The 24403-nt window shown below is 36.9% G+C and overlaps 1 long non-coding RNA gene across 1 annotated transcript; it reads left to right on the forward strand.

Moving 5' to 3' along the window:
* The first annotated feature begins 249 nt into the window (after nucleotides 1-249).
* Nucleotides 250-10221, forward strand: LOC106743382. Its single transcript, XR_001374360.1, has 4 exons — nucleotides 250-402; nucleotides 504-765; nucleotides 9051-9167; nucleotides 9338-10221. It is a non-coding gene; the product is annotated as an uncharacterized LOC106743382 (long non-coding RNA).
* Nucleotides 10222-24403: the final 14182 nt, after the last annotated feature.

A 24403-nucleotide genomic window follows, 5' to 3' on the forward strand; every position in this document is an offset into this window, starting at 1 on the left:
TTTTAAAAAATTAGGTATTCGAGATCTTACGTAACGGCTTGAGTATCGTACATTCTAAACGGGCCTTAAGACACGTTCATTATGTCGCGACGATGCTGACGATGCACAACGGTGACGACAACGACGATGTTGACGGTTGCGACCAACCGTTGAAATCAAAGACGATCTCGAAAAATGATTCATGATTCAACGAACGAAAGCGCATTCATGTGACCGCCTCAGTTCGTCTTCTCGTCTCGAGCCAGGTGGTTCGTTGTTCCTCAACGGTGCCCTCTTCACGTTACAACATTTTGTCATCGATTGCGTTGATCGCGATGGTGATTATTTCATACGTCTTGTCAACAATCTCAGAAATTATTTCGTGACACGCGCACGTGGGTAGAATTCTTCGTTAAATTCCAGGTATCTGTTCTCTCGCACCGGGAAGAAGACTTTGGCGTCTCTACCACGATTGGATAATTATTAATTGGATTTTTCCTTTCTTTCTTTTGATCAATCGATAGGCTCGTGTTTCATTGCTGGCAACAATCGATTGACTAACGTTAAGTGCAACGATGAAAGTGCTGAGGTTTCCACATCCGTACAGATATCCGTGTTTCCTCTTCATCGTAGTCGTCGAGTCCGGAGAAGTCATTCGTGCGACCGATCGGATGGGTTTCTAAAAAGGAATCATTTGTCACGACAAGAACAGAGATGGGCAGAGCGAGACATATTTACGAATATTCGGAAATATGGCACGTTCTTTCGAAGATATCGTCTACCTTGGTAATCTGTTCAAGAATATAATTAATATCCTCTCTTTTTTCTTTTTTTTCTGATAAGCGGTTTAATGTGCATTCACGTACCTCGAATGAATCAACTCGACAACTTTCTGTTTGCGCTGCTTTCATTAAATTTCTTATTACTTCCTCTCTTCCTGATTATCGCTTTTATTGTTTATTTGCTTCCGAAATAGTGATTAATCGTTTGCACGAGCTTGACAAACTTAATAGTACTTCCGATATTTCTACTTGACTCTATGTCACTTTTTCATTCTGCCATTAGAAAAATCCGCTTCGATCTCGGGCCGCTCGCATGACTCTTAAAATTAACGAAACATAACAAGACGTGAGATAATTAGATGTCAGCTTTCATCAAATATAGCGGTTCATCTTATGTCGCGAGCGATAATTGCCTTAGTAAATAATCGCGCGATACTTCTATTTCTACACCATTAAAATTCTTACGTGATCATGGGACAGAAACGAACCGTGGTTTTATGGAAAGTAACGTTCATATGCAACGCGATTCACGATTTTTCTACAACTTGAATATAAAGTTGATTACCCCACTCCTTTTCTTTTTCTATAATCCGAAAAGATTTCAGATTCGATATTACAATTGATAACCGTATGAAAGAGTGGTCCCACGGTAAACTGTCCATGCAAATCTTATCTAAATGTTGAAAGAGTTGGTAATATGCACGTTTGGCCATATTTAATTGTAATAACGGCTCTGATAACTACCGATCCGATTCTACTTCCTTCAGGCTGTGCGGTGGAGAATGATCCATGGATTGAATCACAGCTTCCACGTCCTGAGATCTCGCGGAGTCTCTTTTTCGAGCATTTATATCCGCGCCGATTATTGAGATTTCCATTCATCTGATTCGCTGGATATAACATAGATTATTTTGTTGTCCATATAGATTTGCCGATAACAAAAGTGAAAATTAAATTAATTGAAAATTAGAAATAATTTAAATTATTATATTATTATAATTTAAATTATTAACTGAAAATTATATTTCATGGATGGTTTTTAAGTACAATTGAATTGTGTATATTGGCAAAAATAACGAGAATCTATCGAATCTATAGAATCTATCGAGTGTTATCTCTTAATATATTCCGTCTCTTTAATATTTTACATCGTCAACTTGCGGTATAACATTACGATTAAAAAACGAACAGCGCGTATACCCTATCATTCCCTTTCGTCACTTTTTTCCCAGTATTGTTGCGCAGGTGAATGGACAGGATAGTTTCTAAGAAATCGATTGGATCGTTTGTGATTGAATGTCGTGTTGTAAGAAATGAGGTATCATAACCACGTCGCAATAATATCGTGTACAAATATTGAGACGAGTGAGACAACGAGCGAAGCGGATCAAGCAGATCGGTCGTTTGTAAATTGTTTGATAACTCGATATTTTTCAATTATCCTGCTTATCTTTAGCTGATCATCGATTTTCACTATCACACATCGAGTTTCGTCTTCGCTTTAACCCTTATACACACATTTTTTCGAGCATTCTTTTCATTATCAAGTCGCGGAATATTTACGACTGATTTCGCGTGTGCGTATGCGCTCTAATTTCGTTTTAGGAATCATCAACCACACTATCAAATAAATCGTCGTTACTGTCAACGTTGACTCGCATGATGATGTCGGCTGACGCGTTGCAAATTGAAACTCACTTGCATATTTATCAACTCATCCTATGGAGAAATGATTGGTTGAAAAGACGTAGAATTGATGTCTAAAATACCGGTTAATGTTGACCGGTAATATTGATAAAAAATTTGGTACATTAAACGTTTTTCAGTCATTTGGTTTAGACGTTTATAAGATGTTTATTTAGATGTCTATAAGACGTTCATTTATATGTCTATCAAACGTTTATTTAGATATTTTATAAACATTTTATAGACGAACATTTTTTTAAATTAAACTATATATGTGTATATATATAGGGTGTCCGGTATGTTTTGTACATCCGCTTGTGTGCAAATAGAAAGGGTTAAACTGATAGAAGAAGTAGACATCATTATGCAAAATTTGCAATAGTTAACGAGGAATTAATTATTTTGTCTGAGCTAATGACTGCATAAAAAGCGGTAGGCCGAACATATAGAAAGAAAGATATCTTCTACTGACGTGCAATCGTAATATATATATATTATTCATTCTGTTGTCACAGGCGCTCGACTGTCAAAATGACTAACGTTTCCTACGGTTAAGAATGAACATTGCTGCTAACATGAAAAAAATTGTCTTTCCATTGTCAAAATAATGGGATCAAGTCTTCCAAAGAATTAAACGTCCTTAGGTTCTCCTATATACGAACGTGACTCGTTGCGCAGCGGCAGGAAGGAAATTGCATCACACCCGCATGAAGATTGGGACGCGACAAATTTCGGATTCCCACTATCAAGAGCGCGTGCGTGCGTTTTTTTTTTGCAGCATATGCAGTTACGCGAATTCGAAAAGATAAAGAAAGAACGTACGAAAATCAGTACACAAATTTTACGATCGATACTTTCCGTTGTCGCAAATCTCGTGGAGAAAATGTTCTCACTTCGTTTTCCACCAATATTACCGACTCTGATCTGTCTGACTTACAGTCATCGAATAGCGCGGAACTTTTTAACGAACGCAAGAAAGCGAGCAGACCGCTCGCTTTAGGCCTTTTTCTTCTTCTCCTCCTCCTCTTCAGCGATACTCGGTTCTTTTACGGCCATTTACAAATTCCCACTACGATCTCGTAGCGGGATAGCGCGCGGACGTGCACGTGAAACATTCCAATCGCACGCGTGATTTCCACCAAAAAGAAAGTGATACAGCTGTCCGGTGAGCGCGCACACCTCCTTCGTCTTGGACACAACGGTCCTTTCTCCGTCGGTGAAGAAAAAGGGAAAGGTCGATTACTGTTTTATGAAAATTCATTCACACCGATACGCACATACGTACGCATGCACGCACACACACACACGTTTTCTCTCTCTCTCCTTTTCTTCCCCCCTCCCCTCGTCGCACCTTCGCTTGCTCGACGCTCGTTAAAACGACGATCGGGCGCGGCTTCGTATTTTATAGCACTTCGTAAAAAGAACTTCGCCCAGCCCCTTTCAGTTTTCACCGTACGATGCGTACGAAATTCATCGCTCGATTCGAGAGGATGGAACTCTACCGATGCACGAAATAATTACTTCGTTCACAGCGCGCGCGCGCGGTTTTACTCGTCGACGTGATCATAATACGGAGTTTTCCCGCCGTCAATTCTTAACGCACGTTCACATCTGTGGGTGCTCGAGGACTGAGAAATGTCGAGATTCGCACGGACGATAGTGGCACGTTGCGTTCTCACGAAAAGCGAGATATCTCGCAGAGAAATTATTCTCCATTCTATCGCGCATTCTCATCCGGTGGTGCGGCAACGTACAGAAATGTCCGCTCGCTCTCAATATATTCAGCCAACGTTCACCGCGTTCCGATATGCATTGCCAATACCGAAAATTTATAATACATATAATAGAAGCTATAGATTTTTAGTACTAGCAGTAAATTTCGGAACGCAGCCGCTGTCACCAGACTCGAACTCGAGATCCTGATGTGCAATCCCGAAACGCTATGCGACACGACACAACACATTGGTCGCAACCGTGTACTTTCGCATTCAACGTCCGGACTCTTCGTCCTCGTCATGTTCTTTAGGTTTGCTGCTACTTTGATGAATCGTTGCCAATTAATCAATCAATCGAAAATCATGATACACGAACCTAATTGGTGAAATACTCTAATGCAATAATAAAGAAATTTTTTATGCCATTTTGCCTAGGGAATGGGGCTGCATTAATGGTGTCTTCTGTACGCCATCTAAATTTAATTAGTTGCATTTTCGAATTTCGTCAATTATGTATTTTCCTGTGGTTGAGTGGTTCGTTATGTAGCCTTGTAACATTTTCGTGCGTGTTACTTGGTCAACGGTAAAATAGTAACGACGTCGGCAAACGAACGACTAAGCGACGAGTGGACATCGATCGATGTCGTAAAAAGTCCGACGCAAAATTCAACGTTCGTTCAACTATAAGTGTTAATTTTCTTTCTCTTCAAAGTTTTGCAACGGTTACATAAATCGGTCAAAGTTGTCGAAGTTTTATAGCGCTATAAAATTTCGACGTGTATTTCGTATGGATGCGATTTTCCTTCCTCAAATCAGCGTTTCACTAAATTTTCTTGAACGTCGTGTCTCGTCGTTTCTCTCCGCCGTTTGAAAGTTTCTTGCGTTGTAACATGGTAAGCAAATTTTACTTCCTTTTTTCTTTTTTCCTTTTTCGCGTACCTCCTCCGTGCGCCACGCACACTGCAACAAAGCCCGCGTTTGTCTTTGCTCGCAACTCGCCAGTAAATGTCGCGCGGAGTTACTTTGCACGATTTTACATTGTTTTATCCCTTTTTGTACTCCGATTTCATCCTGTGCGGTTGCGCCGCGTCTCATTTTTATCAGCAACCGCTGCGTATTATCTTTATCAGACTTCTCGTCGTGAAACGCTGCACTAACGATTCTTCGGAACTCTAAATACAGCGTTCTTCGCTTCTAATATTACTTCGCTTTCAGTTATCTCTATTTCTTTGTCACCGGATATCTCTTTCCAGATAACATTTACGCGAAATTCATTTGCCTTATACTTTTTTCTCTTTATTCACGGTACATTCTTTCTTTGCACACTTACGCATACTAATTTTCCTCTCATTGTCTCTAATTTTTTCTAATTTTCCTGTCCTTCGAGTTATCGAATAAATCGCTTAAGCGGCTTCGCGCACAAATTGTCATAACTGTAAACATAGGACGTAAATTTAAGCTAAAGAATCAATCAGAATTTAGGTTTGTGAACTGAGGTTTAAGATAAAATCTTTTTGAGAAATTTATATGAAGTATCTTTCCTCTTTAATTTCCTTTGTATTCAAAGAGGGACCAAAATGACTCTTATTGCAACTCTTCTTACCAAACCTTATTTGATAACAAAATACATATTTTTACATTGAAAAAATATTTTTTCAAATGTGAGAATATATATTTTTAAAATCTGTATATTATATATATATATTTATTTATTGTTTTTTAATCTTATATATATATATATTTATTTATTGTTTTTTAATCTGTAACTTTTTATGAAAGCAATTGTTTATTCTATTTAAATGAAAGAATATAAGAATCTAAATAAATATATTATTAGTAACCGAATAAATATTTTTTACTTCTTAGATTTTTCTCAGTATAGTTATTTCTGCTTATGATTGGATTTATCTTTTCAGTTCCATCTTCTTGTAAAATATATAAATTTAAAGTAATATTCTGATTGGTTTTACAGCTTAATATTGGTTTTACTATTATTCTACAGCTTATTATTGGTTTTACATCTCTTACATGTTTACGTTTTTTTGTATGTTTTCATAATGTTTACAGCTATGGAAATTCGTATATGAAAACCCTAATTGTAATTTCACCTGGAGCGTACTTCGCAAAAAAGATAAAGATGACTTGAACATACAATTTTCCACTCATACACGTTTGTTTTTCGTTTCATTCCCGTTCGGACGAGTGCATCCTCGAAGCTCCGGGAGGAGGTGCGTCCCAGGTCTCAGCTGCTGGTTTTCTCGCTCTGGCATATTTTTTTTCGACGTAGGGATCACCACGACGGTGCATAATCACCCGTTTTATCGTAATGTCCAGGTGATGCGTACAGAGGTCCTCTACTTTTTCCTAAAGAGAGAGGGTACCTCCGTCCGCGGATTTTCCGACATCCCTGGCCGGTGTGATGTGCCGTAGTGGTTTCTCCTGCGTCGTCTATCCGTCATTCGTCATGATTCGAGAGAGAAGAGATGCTCCATGTTGAAGAGATTGCTATATTGTAGAGATACGCATCACATCTTATCTCATCGCATCGCTCGAAGATAGAAGTATTGAAAGGCGTCTTTATAGCGTTAGTTAACACATTGACAACGGGACGTTGCGCGCCGCGCTTGACGTGGGTACGGGGCGGTTTTGCGTCTATCGTTTCACTCGGGTAACGTTAGGAAAAATTTATTGTAACTCTTTATTTAATGAATGTTTTGATATTAAAAATATAGAAAATATACTTTCTTGTCTCCGAAAGAAACGTATGCCTTCGCGTCATCCGCACCTAAGTAAAGAACCTAAATGACGCATTTATGCGTAGTCGCTAATATGTTAATAGTCCATTTTATATTCGAGGAATAAAACTATGCACCGATGAGCGTCGTGAGCAGGATGAATCGATTAGTTACATCATATTCGCTCGCGTCGATATAGTTGCAAACCTATGGACATTGAATGCTAACTAAATGTAACATTAACATCAGCTTTGACAAAAACTTGATATTTTCTCCTCCATCAGTTAAAATTTTACGCCACTTTCGAGTCCGCCGTGTTTTAATTTGTAGTAGCTTTCACGACGCACAATTATTTTTGTGCTTAATATCACTATATTGTAGTGGATGTATTAATAATCGGGATAATGAATAACTTGACATGGAAAGGTGAGTTCTCGTGTATCTTAAATCCGAACAAATTATTTTGATGGATGCATTATCACATTGTCTGCATTCAACGGAGAAAATAGCTCGGTGAGCGCTAAATAATTATTGATCACGATTTTCTTGGATCTATCAATAATCTAAAAGAATACTCCATTCACAAATAATAATCAGTAATCTCTTCGCTGTCAAACGAAAAAGAACTTTTCGTGTCAAAAATATATTAGAAAAAAGTTTTCAAAACAGCATAAAAATTTCAGTATAACGGGTTTTTGAGGCTGTTAAATACGAATCTAATATTATATTTTCAAAATTCAAGGTGGCAGATTCAATATTATTATTTGAAAATACGATTTAAGACTCAGTTTCAACAACCTCAAAAACCTTAAAAATAATATTGTAGAAGTATTAAGTGTACAACTTAATTCTCGGTTCCTACATTTAATTAGTTTAATTAATTACAGCATTTATTCAAATTTAAATTTTTTTCTCGCCGTATAGTTATTTTAAAGCACCACTCTTTAGCTTTAAAACGAAGTATAGTAGTTGACGGTGCTGCTAATATAACTTCAAAAAACAGTACTGAAAACAATATCGCTTAAAAAGCAGCATCTATGGTACTGCCTCCTTTTCGCATTTTAACTGAAGAAAAATGCCGTCCAAGTTAAAGAAATGATTTGCTTAGGCTTAGGTGAAAAAGCTGTATCTTATAGCACGTGTAAAAAGTAGTTTGAAAAGTTTCGGGATGGCAATTTCAATCTCCAAGATGAGGAACGCTTTAAACAACCGAAGAAAATTTCAGACGAAAAATTGGAACAGTTTTTGGAAGAAAATTTTTGTCAGACTCAATTAGAGCTTGCAAATGCACTTGCAGTAATACAACAAGCCATTTCGAAACATCTACTAAATAAACTTGGTAAGGTTCAAAAGGCGAGTCGTTGGGTTCCGCATGTGCTCAGTCCTGAAAACAAAGAGAGACATCTCGACACGTCTATGCTTCTGCTATCAAGATTCAAGAAAAAGGACTTTTTGTACAAAATAGTGACTGGTGATGAAAAATGGGTACTCTATAACAATCCTAAGAGGCGAAAATCGTGGGTTTATCCGAGTGAGCCATCGACCAGCATCGTAAAATCAAATATTTACGCAAAAAAAAGTTGCTGTGTATTTGGTGGGATCAGAAATGCGTTATTTATTAGGAGTTGCTCAAACCTGGTGAAACTGTCAATTCTGAGCATTACCAGCAGCAATTGATCAGATTGAGTGACGCACTTAAAGGAAATAGACCTTTCACCGGCGCTGGAAGTAGGAAGGTGATTTTGTTGCACGACAATGCGCAGTCGTATACGGCAAATACAACCTTGTAAGCCATCTCCGACATGTGCTAGGAAATTTTCCCTCATACGTTCCCTCATACATTCTCCAGACTCGTGCCTCCAGATTACCATCTTTTCCGATCCCTGCAGCATCACCTGGTTGATACCCACTTCAAGTCTTCCGAGGAGGTCGACAAAAACATCGACGAGTTTATCAACTCTGAAACCACCATCCTTTTTCCAAAATAGATGTTGCCAGTTACCTGAAAGATGGCAGGAGTGTGTAGAAAATAACGAAGACTATTTCGAAGATTAAAAGCTTATTCGTTTTTTATAAATAAACAACATACTTTTTTTAGAAAGACCGAGAATTAAATTACACGCCTAATAATATCTGATATGCAAATGTTACAGTGAAAGTATTGACGACGTCTGTATTATGTCCACATACACCCAGTGAAAGTATATCCCAGTGAAAAGGTGACTGGCTCTATCTTCAAGCTGCTTGCAGCACCATCTCTGAATTAACACGTGCGTTATGTAGTGACATATTTTACTATCATTACCAAAAGCGTGTCTGGTTTATAAGTTACATGAAATGTGACAGTACGAGGGCAAATTAATAAGTACCCGTGATAGTAATGAAGATGCAAGTTTTTCACAAAAATTTTTTTTTATTTTTTAACGTAATTCCCTTTTAGGAGGATACACTTTTTCCAACGCCCCTGCGTCAAAAACAACTCGAAACGAAGAAAACGTGCAAAAAGTGGAAGGTCTCCGCGCCCTTTGTGCCCCACTCGTTGACGAACAACCAAAAAGATGCCAGAGTAGAGCACTGCAAAGACAAGCAAAGAACGATAATTATGGGTCCGGAATTCATATCAAACATCGTAACGGGTGATAAAACGTAGTGTTTTTAATATAAGCCATCAACCAAGCGTCAGAGTGATGAATGAAAATCGCCTGAAGAAGGAGAACCAAAAAAATTGCGAATGTAAAAAAGTCGAATCAAAATATTGCTTATTATTTTCTTCGCTCCCAAAGGCATTATTCATCACGAATATATTCATGGTCAGACGATAAACGGCAACTACTACTTGGGTGTTATGTATCGTTTGTGGGCTAAAATTTCATGCAATCGATCTGAATACCGCGAGGTTCTTGGTCGTTATTGCGCTGGCTCGATAATGCACTGGGTCACAAAGCCAAGGTTATACGCAATTTTTGGCCAAAAAGAGCATTATGATGCTTAAACATCCGCCGTACTCGTTTAATTTAACTCCTTGTGACTTCTGGCTATTCCCAAAACTAAAATTGGCCATGAAAAGATCACGTTATGATTCAATTTAGGACATCCAAAAGGTTTTGACAAAATTTCTAAAGGCAATTCCGGCAGAGGTCCTTCAAGGACTGCTTCAAAAAAGTCTTACGATCGTTTCCAGCAGTGTATTGACTCACAGGGAGTCCATTTTGAATAATAAATAATAAATAAATAATAATAAATAATAAAAACGAAATATGAATAACGTCTTGTATTTCATTTGACATCAGTCATCTTTTCACTAGGACATACTATATATATCTAACACCGTGGTTTCTAACCACGCTCTAAATAACGATAATTTCCCTTCGATAGAGAGCGGGATTTAGAAGCAATTCAATAAAAAAATCTTTTTTATTTTTTATGTATGTCAAATATTTTATAAATTTTAGTTTGCCATGATAGATGCGCTGTTTCGAATTTTTAGATTATGGTATCAGATTCGAATTCAACGACTTGAGAAACCTTCAGATACTTAAGTACAATCAAGTTATAATAATATAAATATGTTTTTTTCAAGATGTGCATATAAGCGTCATGAAGCAAAAATGGCACGACTTTTTTCGCGCATATGTGCATCACTGACAGTGAAGAGGTTAACCATTGACTTACTTTCTTTTTTTGCAGAACGTAACCACACATTAATTATGTCCAGGAAACACACAGTTGAGTGTACGCTCACTCTCATTGAGGAATATTCTTTCAGATCTACTATTGATTTAGAAAAATACATCAATCAAAGGTGATAATAATTCAACGATTGCACATCTTTGTGTTTTCTGAACGCACCCATTGTCAAACATATTATCTACCTATGATTTGAATTGATTCTCTCCCTAACAACCATAATCGGCTTTTACTGGCCTGACGTCTCCTTATTGGTTGTATACTTTAAGAACCTTGTTTACATGTTCTATTATATTATAGTTTATTTTCGACTCTGGCGTGTAATAATTTCGATAATATTGTGACTTATTCCGCGTTTCATGACAATTTATCTTACTTGTACGCGATAAAACTCTTAATCCGACAGTTCACATCCACGCGAAACAATTGTAATAATCTTATCGACCATGACCGACTATAGAGAAGGATTGATTAAATCGCCCGAGCCCAGCGGACTTAAATAAACTCGTTTCGAGCCGGAATCCGCTTATGTCTCATTTCGTGTCCCGAGTTCACGTCTCGTTTATTTCTCGGAGATACCTATATGTGGCCTCAGCTCGCGTGACTTCCGGCACGTGTACCTGATCGTGTAATCCGTGAAAGATAATTAACACGTTCGTTACACCTCCTATCTCCTTCTCTCTTCTTCCCGTTCTCTCTTCTTCGGTTTGCACCGTCAAAGAAGCTCGCGAGCGCGCGCCCCTTTGGTCCGTTTGATGCGTAATAAATGATCACACGGTACACGCGGCTTGTTTTTCCAATATAGCAGTAGTCCTTCATCGATGAGTGCTTTAATAGCGCAATATCTTTATAACATCTTTGTAATGTTTTCGTTGTCCTTGCCATGTGCTTATTAACTCGGGAATAGTCAACTTAATTTTTTTTACAATTACCTTAAACGATCATATGGAATCATTTTATGTTCCAATTAAAAACCGCTATTGTTAACAAAATATAATATATTTTCGATTGTTCTATGATTTATTATTGTTTGGGAACATTGTAGATATAGATTTACTCACTACTTTTTGAAAAAATTGAGAAATTAAACAAAATATTTAAAAAACGGAATAAGCACATCAAGTGTTTTGTTATGACAGTATTTCTAATGAATGAAAGAAAATATCAACTTAAAAAACGCTGTTTTATTGCTTATTTTTAATGAGAAAAGATATTTAAAGGTTCATGAAGAATAATTATTAAAAAAAAATTGAAAATGTATTAAATAACATTCATTTTATAAGAATGTAAAATGAGACTAAATCGCGGTCATACAGACGCGGTCAGAGAGTTACTAGTATTGATTGTAAAAAATTATTTATTTTTATATTTTTTATTGTATTATATAAATATATAACATAATAAAGATTTTTAAAGAAAAAAAAATTTAAAATTTTTAAGAATATAGATTTTGTTATATTTAACATTTACTAAAAAATGTAATTTAAAATATTTATTTTATTTATAGTAAATGTTAACTATATGTGTTAATTATAGCATATTATAATATAAATATTAGATATATAATAATTGCATTTCTTGACCTATTTCTCCGGACATTTTTATCGATCAGTATCAGATGTAATGTAAATATTACTTAATGTTTATTAAGTATAGATATACATAATTTCATTATTATTATTATTTTAAACTTATTAATATGTTGTATTCATAATACGAACTTTTGCCATGCTTAAGTAATTTTGTAACGTGAACGATCATTTGGGTTCGTCTTGTATCCCAATAAGTTTTTACTGGCTTATACTATGAACAAGACGGGTAACAGCTAATTATTTTTGTATAGATTAGATTTTTAAATGTCCAAATGAAAGGCAGGTAAGTATGGGTTTCCTATCAGTAAAAAAACCCATTGCGATGTGAGCTTCATTTTCTGATTGTTGAGGTCTGAAATGACCCTATGGTGATTATTCCAGAATTAATAACACGAACGCGCGAAACGATACTTTTCGTTATATTTGATCAATGACGAGAATTAGGAAAAAAGGCGCATGTGTCATATTTTGTTAATATAGCGTGTCTCTGTGCGTGGTCTATATTGAAAGAAAATATAATTTATTGAAGCATGTGCATAATTTAATTTGCTATTTGAATGCAGCGCAACATGTGTATGTTAAATCGGGTTGTTTGTTTCAATGATGTAAATTGTTAACTTCTGTTCTACAATTTCTAATTGAGATTATTATCGATTATGTCACGTACAAAAATATTATGCGATCGAATAAATCGTATGCGACAGAAAGCACAACATAGTCAAGGTCAAAACTGTCTCGAATCGAAGAGAATCAACATCCTGCATTAGCTTCGTGTATCAGATGCTGATTCTTAGAGATATCTGTTGAGAAACATCTAATTACTTTCACGCACAGGCCTAAATCTCTGATTGCCACAAAAACGCATAGTTTATTGACGAAAGTCAATTATTCCGACTTTGCGTTCGTCGATCTAAAGCAAGTCGCCCAACATTAGCTACGCTTCGAAACCCGTAATTACTAACGCACCGTCGGTAAATTAACTCTATCATTTAGTGCGCATTTAGTTACTATCAGTACTGAACTTTTATCGCGGAAAATTTGTTATATGATAAGTAGTTATATGACATGTAGATAAGTATGTCAATAACGGTCCATAATCGGTACATACACTAAAAAGAAAACGTTCTAAAAATTCTAGAAAAATCTGATCTAAGGATGTCTGCGTGTTCCGTGAACAAAAATAATATTATTTCCAAAATAACGGGGTTTTCCAAAAAAAAAAACGTAGAAAAGAACTGGGTTTTTTCCAGAGGTAATTTTTCCGGAAATTTAAGAACACTGGACGAGGTCGAGCACACAACTCGTATGAGTGAACTAGCTGAAATCGCCTCGTGGCAGAAAGAGAGACGGAGCAGAGCGGCACAAATTTACGATAATACGTGGATGAGATTTGCAGTGTGTCGCGTTAGCGCGACAGCGTGAACGAGTTTCGTTTTACGGATAAACGCATATACGTCACACGGCTCGCTTGGCTCGGCGCGATCGGAGCCAAGAATGCATTGGCCTGCGAGCAGTCATATACACTAAATATTTTGATTGGCGATATTATATAGGAAGGCCGATTTTCACTGAACGTTTGTGAACACGGACAGCGACTTTCGTATAAGACTCGTAGCCAAGCCCAGGCGGGTCGAGACGAGTTAACGTGAAAATTAGTAGGACACGATATTCCTGGTCGGCCTCGCCGTAGAAACTTTAACGCCTCTTTCTCCTCTCTCTCGAGAATACATCTTCCAACTCCTTTGACGAAAGCCGTACTTTTATTTATCAGCCGATTCATTGCTTTACGTCTGCCCATACACGTCGGCAGGGAAATACAAACGCGCGACCTCCGACGCGTTTTCTACCGAAAGTAAATTTCTCTTTGCGCTTCACCTCAAGCTTCCCTCCGCCGAAGCATACCACGTCAGCACGTCGTTCCTTTCGTTGTTATTGTTATTATTATTCTTTAAGATCGGCAATTACGACATCGATCGGTCATCGTTCGATATAAAGCTGTTTCAGCGATGTCATAAACACACACACACACACACATACACACGCGCGCGCGCACGCACACGAAATTCTCTCTCTCTCTCTCTCTCTCTCTGTCGCTCTCGTACTCGAACTTTTTTTATCTTTTTGCGAGTTGCGAAGAACTCTCCTCTCCCCCATGCTCGTTACGCAAAATTGACTTATTTGTAAGCGATCGTATCGAGCGTAGGTGGAAGCGAGAGACGACGACACGGTCGGCAGAAAAAGCAGTGATTAAACGTTCCTGCTATGAAACGCAGTCTGAATTACGTTAATCAGCAGCATCTTATATGTCGAGCAAAAAGTCTCGCCGCCGATGAGTGTTTTGTCACATTCTTGTTTTATAATTTATGTATGAGATATTACCTAACTGTGCGCCATCGTCTGCATCTTATTGAATACAATAATAAATTGCGCACTCGAAACGGCACACTATACGGAGCGGCTTAATCTTCAACGGCTCAGTTTTTCGATATCGCGCATTTTTGTTTGATCATCCTCATCATCGAGAAGAAACATAAAGGCTCATGTTTATTGATAATGCTTAATCGAGATCGATCGATCGATAATGGTTATGTAAAGTGTTCTTATTTCGGCACAGAGAATTATACTTTTCCACAATTTGTACCTCGTTATCCATAGATACAGTCTTTCGGGCAGAGATATAAGCATTGTAACTGAACGAAGATAAGAGCGTCTTTTTTATCTTTCTAGGTTAACGTTGTTGGTTATTGCATGCACGATAATCGTTAGGTCGGAGCGCCGAAAGATTTATTAGTTACCTGGTAACACGCGACTAGAAAGTTGTTCGTGTTCCGATCGATGTACCTAACATATAAATCGAAACATATAAATTGTCCGTCGGTCGACTGGCCACAACGTTAGTTTCTTTTTTATTGTCTTAAATTCCATATTTGCGAGAGAGCACGATGCGATACTTTCAGCGTGATAGATCGCTCAAGCGTGAATAAGAATGTGTTATAATTCGCAAACATGAATTTGCAGTGTTATGAACCGTAAGCGAGCACGTTATTTCGTAGAATTATATTCCGGTTCAATATTGCTGCGGTCAGCCGCCATAGAATTCCCTAATTAAGAATTTGAACATGTTTGGTTTTTTGATGAAAAATAATATTTGGTTTGTCAATAAAAGTCCTACCTACGAAGGTTATATACTCACAATGTATCGAATTAATACCTAAATGAAAATTTGATGTTTTGTACAATATAATATCACTAATAAAAAGGATTAATTATTGTATGCATATGAGATGGTTAAAATATAAGCGTTAAAGCGTTATAGCTCTATTTCTCGAATACCTATGGGATATTTTAGTTCTTATACTTGACTGTTTATAAGATTTGTTTCACGTCGTCACCAGCAATACCTTTCGAGTAGTGGCTGTGCAATTTTTGTAAGATTGTTGTGCTTGTCATAATTGACGTAATGGAACAGAGCGTCTCTCTCAAATTTAAAATTCAAAAAACGCCGACAAAGGCCTATAATTTGACAAAGGCCTATAACTTGCATGTGGTGTAGACTGTCTATCACGTCCACGTGTGTTTGAACCACGTGGTATTTCTTTGAAGGTAGGGAATCCTTAGAAGATGACCCAAAATCAAGATGATGTTAATCGCTTTCTTTAACGCAGATGACATGATTCACCACGAATTTGTTCCCCTCGGCACTACCGTCACTACCGAGTATTACTTGAAGGTACTTGATCGTCTTTTGGCACGAATCAGACACATTCCTTCGCAACATTACGCTGAACTGGATTTTTTTTGTTGCACGACAACGCATCAACACATTCTACGGCAATCGTGGCCCAGTTTTTGGCTTATAAATAGGTGTCAATGCTTTAACCTCTTCGTTCCTTCTCTTCTTTTGTACTCGCTAGATTTGATTTCGCTTTTTTTATTTCCAAAATTAAAGATACAAATGAAGAGGGATCGATTTGATGACATCCTGGATATTCACGCAAACGTAAGGGAATTGAAGACCACTCCGAAGGAAGACCAAAGAAGCTTCCAATGGTTGAAAGAAGGTTGCATTGATATCGGGAGAAAGGAACGATGTTGAACATTATAATTAATAAAAATTTATATCTTAATTTCTTGATTTTTAATGAAGTCAATCTCGGGACTTTTTAGACAGACTGAATATATTCATACGAAGATTTCTTTAAAATAATCTTAAAATAACCTTAAAAACTATTTCCTAAAATATTGAACAGTATATTTGAGAAATACTCTATCTCAAGTACAATTTGCTTCTTGCCCGATTTTTGGATTGATGTCACGGCAAACCGATTATCATTATTTGATTGCGATATTGGTCCAGACAAGTTAGCCAATTTTTGCTTGAGTACTGAGGCCTGTAAAAAGCAACACGTCGTGTTCCAACTTTGCCAGCGGCATAGGTGCACCGGAGGTACCATCTGCGAAAAGCCACCATTCAACTCAAACATGGTTAGCCAACTTTTGTCCGCATCGCAACGTTGGGTTGATGTCGATGACCAGTATCGCATCAATACTGGCAAGTAATCGGGCAAAACTAATCATTTAAATATTACCAGATTATACCAGTATTGGGCCAAAAATTGGAATCTGGTTATCTATAATCTGACTGGGTCGACATTGCTCTATTTGTAAAATCATACATGAGACATTTATTACATGATTAGCAAAGTGTCTTTTCACAAAATGATATTAACTGTATCAACATTAAAAATTGCACTAGATCATCCGTGCTTTGACTCTAATAGACTCAATTAAAGTAATTTAAATGTTTTAAAATCACATATACATAGCATAAATATGTAAAACCGTCGATAAATGAATTTCTGTGAAAATCCACTGAGCGAAAAGTTATACGTCCACTAACAATTGCGCTTTTTATTTAAGCAAAAGGCTGGAATAAATGACATAAAAAGAAAATTTACCTTTTTCAATCTCTTAAATCTTGAAATATTTAGCATTGCGCGTTCCGCTGGAAATCAAACCACCAAGATGATTATTATTTTAAAAACGCATTTTAACGAGCACATTCTGCGGAACAGAAATATATTTAAAAAGATGTTATGTGAGTCGAGTCTAATGATTTGGTATTGGTAATAACTCGCATCGCGAGTACATGCAAAGCGATATATAATGGTTCACATTATCGGCGCGCTACAAACAGGAAGAAGAAATCTGATTTTTCTGTGAAAAAGGAAGAAAGTGAGAAGGAAAGGAAAGATAACGAGAGATACAGAAGATAGAGCGAGCGCGTAAAGACTTTTGTCCTGCTTAAGGTTGGGATGTAAAATACAGTCATATTAGACTGAACAGACGGGCGTTCGAGTTATTAATTCTGTCCTCAATGAATTCCCATGTCATTTTGCGTTTAGCCTCTGGTCTTAAAAGGCGTCAGGTCCTTTAAATGTTAATTCAGCTGGGTCGAATACCGATTAATTGTCCCGCTTATCGATTTTTCGTCCTCGTCGACGTTGGCCGTGCCGATTTTTGTCACCAAGTAACGTAGTCCTGACCGCTTTTACATTTAGTCGATTTAATTGTCTGTCATTGCATGCACTTTAACTAAATTTCTCTCATTTGATTTATTTCCATGGCTGTCCCGTGAGTCTGATAAGCATGCTTATCGATTTAGGCCAGATGTGTTATTTATCGCATCTATATCTGCAAACGCGATTACATTGTCTTTAAATAACTCGCGATGCAAATAGGACCGACGGATATGGGATGTAAGAGTAACCGATCGTTATTTCTCAAATGCGCAGAAATATATGTCGTTGTCGTGTCGTCGGAGAGATACGATAAATAGCATATAGTGTACACGCACAATACGTAAACTTGTTCTCAATAGCTTTCCACGTCACCCATGAAATATTATTGTCGACACATTTTTTTTTAAGTGGTATCCCTAGTAGGCTAACCCACTGATTATTAAAACGGCCTTTTGTGTTATTCAAAAGTAGCAGAATGAAATAATAAATTAAATGAAGAACCGACATTCAGTCCGACTTTCAAGATCTTTTACAGACGAAATTAGGAACATCGAGCTGCATATTGTACGCAGCAAGTCCTATAAGACGCGGTAAATTTTACCGCGTAAAAGATCTCAAGAGATCATGACCCTATGGTTCGTCACTTCCGCAATATTTTAAGGCTCCGAACCCTCTCTGGTATTTCTGATCTCTGAGTGCGCGCGCGCGCAAGACGATTGTTCTCCTACGTCTTCGTCCGTGGTCCGTGGTCTTAGATTTAACTAAGAAGAGAACGCGCATATACATTTAGTTAAGAAGACTACGCACATATACACTATTCAATAGAGGTTTTTGTTTGTTTTTTTTTTTTTTTATAAATATCTCCTTATATAATAAGTTTAGGCTAAAGGTATTCTAACACATTTTTATGTAAAATTAAATGTTCTTTCAGGTTTTTCAATAAAAAAATACCACATTCCATTTTAAAAAATGACGATGATTCCATATGACCTTGAAAAATGGTTTTTTTGTAATTGATTTTATCATTATTTGTCCCCTTTGAGACTGTATAACTTTTATCTGGAAGATTTTGCTGTATCTCTTATATTTTCTTGCAATATTTGACAGGCAAAAATAAAATAGGACACCCTGTGTATATATATAGATATGTGTGTGTGTGTGTGTATGTGTGTATGTGTGTGTGTGTGTATATACATTAAATGAGGTCAATAGGAATCGAACACAGATGTTTTAATAGTTATATTTAATAAATTCAGAATCATTCCATAGGTTTCCATACATGGAAACCGGGAAAGTGCTTTGTTTGGTGTAAGATTCATATATATAATGTCCCAATGTTTAGAGATATAAAATCTACAAACTTACAAGCGCGAGTTACACGATTTAAAAGATTTCGTAACATACAGCCGAGCTACAAACTGTTTCCGATAATTTCGCGACAGACAGGCGCGGGAAAGGCAAATACACCCGAGACTGGTAGGCGCAATGAAACGCGCATCAATATCGCAATAACCGACAGCCAGGATTTTCCAGCACTTAATCGCCGAGCTTACATCTTCGTTAACCTCGCTTTATCATCCGCGGGCTTGATTAAGGGTCTTTATCAAGCAACGTCATTACTCCGTTTACTAGACGTGGCCGAAGGAAACAGCTCGGTGTATTTAGCGCGGAATATAAATTACCTTATCGGCTCGCGCGCGCATGTACGAGTGTACGAGCGCGCTTCTCTCTCCTTTTAACTTTTGAATAAACAGGCGCGTATACGCCTCTTGCGAGCGCATTCAGCAATATAAGCGCGCGGGCAACTTGTTACCTCGCGAAACGCGCGTATATACGAGAACTCAGGGTCCGTGACCGTGATCCTGTTGTGGTTATCCGTAGGATTCACCATATCTCGCTGCACGAGAGTATCGATCGTAGATCACCGGATCACCTGCGTCGCGGTCATTAGGCTAATGCAGGGTTATATGGACTTCTCGGTGCTTATTTCCGCCTAATCAATCGTCACTGCCGACGTCATCCAACCGATGCCTGGCGTCCGCGATCCCGGCTCTCGTCGCGCCATAAATGTGATGAATCGATTTATTTCTGCATTCCAACGATTTGTCTCGCGATTCCTTAAAAATCGTCGAGCGCTTCGTGTTATTCGTGCTCGTGGCCGCGAAGTAAAGAAAGGTGTTGTACTTCGGGCACTGTAAACGAAAATTGTAACGAATAAAATTATTCGTTACAATTCGAACCTGTAAAAAGTTCGCTCTCCACTTTTCGAATTTATTTTCTTATTAGTCCCTTGGCTTGTGAATGAAGCGGAGAGCACGGTGGCTTGGAAGAACAAACTATGTCCGAGGAGTGTGGCAGCGAACGTGTTAAACATGAGCATTCGAAATAATTTATTTTTCTGTTATTTTGATACTATTTTGACACTAAAAACAATGAAAACGGAAATTTAAGAGATTGTTAATTAAAACAATGTTTAAAATAGAAATAATCATATATCATTAGAATTAAATCTGTTTTGTTATTTCTTAGTTCCTATTGTGTTGTAAAACTAAAAGTTGAATATAGAGCCGTGATTCCTATTCGGGAAAAGAAAGAAAGAACAATCATGTCTTCATTTATTATTCACGCGATCTTTGAAAATTGCGTCTCAAAATAAATCAACATTCTCGTTGAGTGACACTGTGTATTCAGTCGCGTCGATAAATTCTTACCTGAATTGTCAGCTCGACGAAAGAGAGAAAGCGCGATACGGCGCGAGTCTATATCTTATTTTCTAGCGGCGGGGTTGATATTGCTATTAGCCGGGATAAGAGCTTCCTCTCGTCTACGTCAGTGACTGGAAGATCCGCGCGTGTGGTGTCGAAAGAAGCTCCCGTGCGGAGCATACACGCAGAATGCGCCAAACGGTACCGCAGGAATCCGCGGAATTCCAAGGTTCTTGCGCAAGCTGCGGAGCCAAACGCCACCATGGCGGTACCGATCGATCTGTCGATCGATCGAACATACATACGGGCGAACGTGCCTTTCGGGAAACTTCCCAATTACGCGACGAGAAAGCGCTGCTCGCAACGCGAGGGAAAAATACACTGGGAAGCGCGAGTTGATCGGCGGGCACACAATGGTGGGAAATACCTGGCACATGCGTCGTCGTCGAGATTTATGCACTCCGGCGTATCGGCCGTGCTTTCCCGACAATTAACGTTTTCAACTCGCGCTTTTTACTCCCGAACCAGCGAGCGAGTTTCCCGTCTCCACCGACCCCTACAAAGAAAGTGCTTTTGTACCGCATAAAGTAATTCTTTTTTTATTTACCAACTTATGTTTACATTATTTTTGTTAAAGTAATTTTGCTTTTCAACTTATTGGTATCACTTTGCCGAAATATTCACGTGACATCGTGGACATTGGATACATCTGGCCACAAAATGCTAATAAATCTACACGGTTGTCAGTTAATAGGAGTATTAATTTTTTATTATGTATATCTATTAAGCACATTTCTAACAATATCTTCGTACAAAAAAATTAAGTTTTATAGTGAATATAATATCGTTGTGTTCATTTCAATTCGGGTTTGCAAAAAAATCATGCATCAACGGTAATCATCCTGGCCTTAACAGAAGTGATCTGAAATCAGTATCGATATATTTTTTTATTCGTTAGGGTTATAGTTAACAGTTCATGGAGCTGATTTTGAAAAAAACAATATTTCACGAGATTGGAGAATTGTAGAAAATCAAATTTAATCCTTTCGTTGAAAAATTCGAGCTTGTAAAATAAATCATTAAATAATGGTATCGAAATTTGCGAAAATCATGAACTGATCACTATAATTACCTAATTCTAATGAATAAAAAATAATGTATTGATACTGATTTCAGATAACTCTTGTTCAGGTCAGAATGGTTATTCTTGATGTATTCTATGATTTTTTTAAAAGAACTGAATTGAAATGGACATAATGATATATCCATCATAAAATCTAATTTTTTTACACCAAAATATTGTTAAACATATTTAACCCTTTGCACTCGAGGGCTCCGGAGCGAAGCCATTTAAAATATGTCTTCAAACTTAAAACAAATTATTAACAACTATTAACAAATTAACAAAATTAAAAAATAACATACAACAATGACTTTTCTTTTAATGCGCATATCATTTACTTATATGTGAATATGATCTTTCCACTGAAATTGCTTCGAGTTGCTGGTAATATGAATGAAAAAAAACTTCGAGTGCAAAGGGTTAATAGAGACACGTGAAAAAAGTTAATATTCCTATTAATTTACAACGTTTTACAATGCTTCAAATTTTACCTAATTTTTACTCCTGTCAAAGTCCTGTAATCTCTTAAACAAATAATTTAGCCCGAAATCTTTATCAATATCTATATTTTCTTGTTAAATATATCTCGATATCAAATCACATAATTACACATTTATTAAAATATTAAATTACATAATCACACAGTTAATAAAACAATAAATATTATTATATCCATTAAATAATACGTCCCGTGTTTACGTGGCGTCTCATGGTTACTTAACTTCGATTCCACATTTGTGTTGAAAATTTCCGTGAATAGTCAATATCTCTGTCGAGAGCGGGGAAAAGAGCAAGAAAGATAGAAATGGATTATTCCAGTTGGCACATACGGTCCATTTGTCCGTCCATTTCAGATCGTTCGCCTATCGAGCGGCGGCGCCGCCTTTTCGAAGACGCAAGACTAAACTCGGCTCTTACTGAGTTTGTATTATGTAAACCTCTAAGCGGCAGCATCGTTGCGTGCGTGAGGCTTCATCGGCGTAACAGTGTACGTATACCTGACTTCATAATGCCGCTTTGGTTCCCGTGCGTTACTCTCCTTTTCCGTGTATTTTTCTCGTCTCGTGGTAGGTCAACGAAGAAAGTATGCAAAGTATAACCCATTCGAACTTGTAGTCTGTAGAGCGTGAACCACACGCCAAATGAGCAGAGAGCGATCCGGTATTCCGCGTTCTCAGATCGACGATTGATACGCAAGATTGGAAATCGATTCCTGTTGAACTGATTTCAATTTTGTTTCCCAATCGCGCGTTATGAAAGTACAAATGTAGTATGTAGTGTAATGTGTAAGAATGGTTTTACAGACGTAATTATGTCGTAACCAAGAGATTTTTAAGATAGTTCGCCCGTAGAATGCCGGACTTTTAGCAGCTATATCAAGGGAGCTTTTCATAAGTTTGCTATTTGCTGAAAAAAAATATTTTTATATAATTTTATTTAACTATTTAAATAATAAATGTTAATTTTTATCGAAATTAAGAATATATGTACATACAATATTACAAACACGGAAATATTATTTATTTCTTATTTTTCTTATTAATGCTTTATTTATACGTTGGTCTAATAGAAGTTTGTGAACGTGGCAACTGAGGAAGGAGTATGATATTAAGATTCGTTCTCGTGGTAGGGGTGCAGGCGGCCGCCGGCCTAGCCTAACCCAACCCAAACTAACATTAGGTCTGTTCGTTTTCCCTGCACCGCTGAACTAGTGCAATAAATTGAAGCGAGACAAGTATATGTTTTCTCACTTCAATTTATTGCACTAGTTCAGCGGTGCAGCGAAAACGAACAGACCTATTGTGAGGTCTGTGTAGGTGCAGACTAAGCTCGCCCAAACGTCGCGCGCGACAGCTACGCTGGCTGCCGGCACCCGTTCCTCCCTCTCATTTCCATCTGAAAAAGTACTTGATGCAAAAATATCTCATTATAGTGTTTTGGAAAAGTCTTAAGAAAAGCTATAATAATATATAATAAAATCTAGGGGGTTCCCTTCAAAACATTCAAAGTAATCTTGTTCTGACTTTGGCGACGCCACCCAAAGTCAAACAGATAATATAAGTAAATGAATAAATGAATTTTAAACCGTACAACTTTTGTCTGAAACATTTTTCACAATAACTACTTCCTTCCTTTTTAAATGGGGTGTACAGGTGGTCTAAAACACTCGGTATATACATATCGTGCGTATTACTATAAATTATAAACTTTCTATTGCTATATATATATATATATATATTTTTTTTTTTTTAACAAAATAGTTAATAACTTTGATATTTTTGTATAATATCTATATATTAATTTTTAATATTACAATAGTTTTCCATTAAAATCATAAATGTGGTTTAGAAGAAATTAAAAATAGAAAATTAAAAGAGTATGATATTAATTTAAAGAGGAACACGCATAATAATTAACTTTTAACTGTTAATTTTAGTTACGAATATTTCAGCTTCCAGTTAATCGTTTTTTTTAAATTTTGCAAATGTGTAGGTAATATTTCTGCGATTAAAATTTAAAAGGATATCTAAAGAAATGATTTTTTCTTATAGACAATCATCTCAACTCAAACGGCAAGTTTGGGAAATATTCTGTTAATTCTCGAGACGCACAAAAACTTTCGAATCTATAAATTGTAAGAATTAAACATACTTTTTAATTTTTATTATTATTTCTGTAGGCCTATATTTATCTGTATTTAGTGATTTTTAATCTAAAAACTTGACATATTTATTATCTTTGCACATTATTTCCTTTGAAATCTCCGTTTATCAATATCATTGAATCTCGAAAATCCGGATGGATAGATCAACAATTACACCGCGGTAATTAATTACTATCGCTACGCATTAGCGGCATCTGGCTGAGTTCGAAGTA

The sequence above is a fragment of the Dinoponera quadriceps genome, unplaced genomic scaffold (assembly GCF_001313825.1).
Source record: "Dinoponera quadriceps isolate SergipeBrazil2010 unplaced genomic scaffold, ASM131382v1 scaffold616, whole genome shotgun sequence".
NCBI lineage: Eukaryota > Metazoa > Arthropoda > Insecta > Hymenoptera > Formicidae > Dinoponera > Dinoponera quadriceps.